The sequence below is a fragment of the Vicugna pacos genome, chromosome 18 (genome assembly GCF_048564905.1).
Source record: "Vicugna pacos chromosome 18, VicPac4, whole genome shotgun sequence".
NCBI classification, from domain to species: Eukaryota; Metazoa; Chordata; class Mammalia; order Artiodactyla; family Camelidae; genus Vicugna; species Vicugna pacos.
Window position 1 is genome coordinate 43,742,427 of NC_133004.1, and position 5,067 is coordinate 43,747,493.

Genomic DNA, 5,067 nt, shown 5'->3' on the forward strand with positions numbered 1-5,067 from the left:
TGTCCGGGAGCAGACCCGACACCTGCTGGTCAGGTGCTGACCCTCCTCCCCCTCAAAGCCCCCCCTGCTCAGGGCCCAACCACGCTTGCTTCTCCTGCCTGGGCCAACTGCACCCCAGCCGCTGCTCAGCCGTCTCACCCGTGGCTGCAGGAAGCCACCCGGAGGGAGCGCAGTGGCTGGAAACCAGCTCGGGAGCTTTTCTCACCATGGACTGAGTGTTCGGCTCTGAGCTCCGCTGTGGCTCAGCTGAGACTGCCCGCCCACCCCGATGGCCTCCCTGGGCCCCTCGCCCCTTGCGGCAGAGGTTCCCCCAGCACTGTGGGTGCAGGCTTCCAAGCACTGGCCTGTCAAGGGCTCGCCGGGTGCGCCCACATGAACCACCTCACCCAGCATGCCCCAAACCAAGCCCTGTGTGTGCGGCTCCCCTCTCATGGCTGTAATAGGTGCCGGCACCCATGCCCAGGATGTGGCCATGGGAAGATGGTGGCCACAGCCTTCTTAAGTGGCCCTGTCCCTCCTTTCTCTGTTGACCCCAAGTCTGGTCCTCTCTCCCTGTCCCTCTCTCCCTTTATTCTGTCGAGTTTAAGGCCACTTACCAAAAATAATACAATATAAAAACAAGCAGAAAAACCAAATTGAAGCAAAAGCAAAGCTAGGATAAGAAAATGGACAAGGCCCAAAGTTAGAGCTTGACATGCACCTCCACCAGGTGGCCTTGCCCAGGCTTCAAAGGCAGCTTCACCTCACTTGCTGAAATGCGTGTTACAAGGGTCAGCGTGTCTTCAAGATGGAGGTGGAGACATGCCTGAGACTCAAGGGAGGGGCACTCTGCCAGCAGATGTGCATCTCTGTGGCCTGCTGGAGACCCAGCCACTGCCCGCTGAGAGCCAGGCCTGCTCAGCCTCAGACCTTGGGGATGCTGACGCCTCCCCCACAGACATCTCCTTTCTCTCCCTTCTGATGGGGAGTAAGGCCAAAAAGGAAGCCTAGGGCGACCTCGAAGCTGGGCGTTCCTACCCAGCTCTGCTGTTTCCTGCCTCTGAGCTGCAGCCCCATCCCCTGGCCTCTGTCCTCATGAGGCGCTGGCCATCTTGGATTAATTCCCTACTTTTGGAATATTTTCTATAGCACCTGCCTCCCTGAAATCCCAGGAGCATCGTTCAGCTCAGCTCAGCACCTCTAGCACGAGTTCAGGGTCTGTGGTGCTCAGGAAAGTATTGTTGGAAAAAGAAATCTGTGAAATGAGGATAAAAGACCCACCTCAAGAGGGGGCTGGGGGGCATCAAATGAGATGGTACGGGAAGATGCAGTCTGACCCACAGAAGCCACACAGTGGCAGCTTCATTGTTTTCAGAATCAGAAAATGCGGATGAGTGTTCTTTCCACTGGTGTCATGGTGGGCAAGCCACCTGCCAGTCAGAGCCTTAGTTTCCCTGTGTGTAAAGTGGAGTGGTTGGCCTGGGCCTGAAAAGCCCTCCCCACTATAATGGGCTGGGATTTTACAGGTGTCCTGATGGCCCAGGTATCAAGGGCTGGGATTATAAGTCTGCAGAGATCTTTCCCTAGGATGTTTGTAATATTTCATACAGTGACAAATTTAGCATTATTCATAAATAGCCAAAAAGTGGAAACCATCCAAATATCCATCATCTGATGAATGGGTAAACAAAATAGGGTCTATCCAAACAATGGGATATTATTTGGCCTTAGAGGAAAAGTCCTGACACCTCCTAAAATGTGGATGAATCTTGACAACATTATGCGAAGTGAAAGAAGCCAAACACAAAAGGCCACAGATTGTGTGATTCCATTTATATGAAATGTCCACAATCTGCAAACGTATGCAAACAAAAAGTAGACTGTGGTTGCTTAGGATTGGAGGGGGCCATGGACAGATGAGGGTGATAGCTAAAGACTATAGCCTTTCTTTTTGAGGTGATGAATTTATGGTATGTGAATTATCACTCTTAATAAGGATGTTTTTAAAACAAGAATGAAAAAAGGGGGGAATACCACTAATGGCCATGTGGAGTAACAAGGATGATTGAATTTACCCTTCCCCTCTTAAATAACTAAAAAATCAGATGATATATGAAACGATAGTCTTCAAATATTAGACAAGAAGGGCAAAATCAGTGACCCCTGAGACAAGGGAAACACATGAAGTGAACTCTGTGATTGCCCCAGCTTTCCTCCTGGAGAGCTGTCCAGGCTGCAGCACGGGAACAGGAAACCCAGGCGGTGACCAACAGACTCCAAGAGGTGAGGAGGGCTGAGAATTTGGTGAAGTCGGGAATCCACAGAGCAGAAGAGCAGAAAGGAGGAGGAAGCTGCTTTGGGGATCTGCAGAGGGGCCTCGTCTGTCTTCAGCTGACTGTTGATGAGTTAACGCACATGTGAAATGAGTGCCGGGCCAGGAGAGAACCAGTGGAAAGGGGCAGACAAAACGACCCACAGAGTCCACGCAGCGCTGGGAACCGTCCGCGTTACAGCAGAGCAGAGAACCTCAGTGCAGGGAGCAGGGCAAGGATTCTCAGAAAGATACTGCCACCACGCTGGGCAAAATCAGCCGCAGATGAGAGGCTGCCCTGGCCCCAAACTCAAAAGCAAGCCCCCAAAGGATCTGGCTGTTTCAAGGACCTTCACTTCATCTCAGAGCAAAAGCATCTGAAGCTCACAGATAATAAAAAGAAATACAGAAAAAGAAAAATCCCACATACAACAACATGAATATCCAAATGTCTGTCATCCGATCAAAAAATGACAAGGCATGCAGTGAAGCAGGAAATTACAACCCACATGAAGGATGGGAAAAATCGATCGCTAGAAACAAACCCAGAAAATTAGAGTCAGTAGTAGACAAGGACATTAAAACAGCAGTTACAAATATATGGAGATGGGGAGGGTATAGCTCAGTGGTAAGAGCGTGTGCTTAGCATGTGCGAGGTCCTGGGTTCGATCCCCAGTGCCTCCGTTTAAAAATAGATAAACCTAACTACCTCCACACACATACACACACAGTTTTTAATAATGAAATTAAATAAATAAACCTAAATATATATATAAGTTGATTCCCTAAAGAAAGTAGAAGAAAATATGAGCATGATAAAAAGAAAAAAACACCCAAATTGAACTTCTAAAAATGAAACTATACAATGTTTTATATTTTTAAAAATACACTGGGTGGTGAAAGATAGATATCATGATATCACTTACATATGGAATCTAAAAAAAATGATACAAATGAACTTATTTACAAACCAGAAATAGACTCCCAGACATAGAAAACAAACTGTGGTTACCAAAGGGGAAAAGGGTGAGAGGAGAGGGATAAATTAGGAGTTTGGGATTAACATATACACACTACTATATATAAAACAAATAAACAGTGGACCTACTGTATAGCACAGGGAGCTATATTCAATAGCTTGTGATAGTCTATAATGGAAACGAATCTGAAAGAATATATGTATATGTATAGCTGAATCACTTTGCTATACACATGAAGCTAACACAACATTGTAAATCAACTATACTTCAATAAAATAAATAAATAAAAATAAAAATACACTGTGTGGGATTAGTAACAGATTAGATGCTGCAGAGGGGAAAAAAAGGTTATTGAACTTGAAGACATAGCAAGAAACTATCCAAAACACAGAAACACAAGAGAAAAGAGTGAAAAAAATAAGCAGAAGAAGGGAGCCAGACCAGGCATGGGCTACACCTTCAAGGACGACAGGCTTTGTTGGGAGGATGTTGGCCAGGTGACTGAGGGGACTGGCCAACCACCAGCCACTTTGGAACCCCCTTGGGCACATCTGGAGCTGCAGGGACCCAAGGCCTCCTTGGCTACCAGCTCTCTTTTTTTTCTTTTATCTTTTTTCAGTAGAGGTACTGGGATTGAACCCAGGACCTTGAGCATGCTAAGTATGCACTCTACCACTGAGCTACACCTTCCCCTGGTTACCAGCTCTTTGATGAGACTCTATCTGGATCCCTGGGAGATGTGTGAGGCTTTTATTTGCACCCCTCAGATCCACCAGTGGTGCTCTGGAGAAGAAGGAAGCGCAGCAGGCAGGAGCCCCCCAGTCCATGCCGCCTGTGCTCCCAGTTAGCACAGGCTAACGAGATCGAGGGGGTTGTGGCACACACTGACGTACACTCCGATTCTCACCTCAGCTTAACAAGAAACTTCAGGAGCAGTTCCATCTAGGCTGGGGGAGTGTAAAGAAACACTCAACCACAGCTGGGCAGGGGCGGGGGGAAGGTCTTCTGGGGAGGCCATCTGACCACATCTATCAAAATGTCAAGTGACCCAAGAATTATCCTTCCAGGAATTTACCCCAGAGACTCATAAAAAGGCTCCTGCTCACTGTTGTTGCATTCAGCAGTGTTCACGCCAGGCATGACAGATGAGAAAGGGTGTGAATGTCCAGGAGCGGGGGATGAGATAGATAAGGGGGACGTCGCAGGGCCAAGCGCGAGAAGACAGCATGAGGTCTGTCTGTGCAGATAAGGAAAACCAACCAGCATCTGTTAGGTGACAGCTGAAGGGAGGACGGAGCAGTGGACACATACGATGCCATGAATGTCACAAAATAAAATAAAACCCTCGTGCACTATTGATGAGTAGCTAAAATGGTGCAGCCACTATGGAAAACATGACAGCCCCTCAAAGACTTAAAATTAGAATGGCCACATGAACCAGCAATTGCACTGCTGGGTCTGTACCCTGAAGAATTGAAAGCAGAGTCTCAAATCGGTATTTGTACACCTATATTCATAGCTGCATTTTTCACAATAGCCGAGAGGTGGAGACAACTGAAATGTCCACTGAGAGATCAATAGAATGGAATATTATTCAGCCTTAAAAAAACAAACAGGAAATTCTGGCACAGGCTACAGCAGGGATGAACCGTGATGCCATTATGCTAAGTGAAATAAGCCAGTCACAAGAAGATAAATACTGTATGATTCCACGTAGATGAGGTCCCTAGACCAGTCACATTCATAGAGACAAAGTATAAGGGTGGGTGGCAGGGGCGCTAGTGTTTAATGGGGACA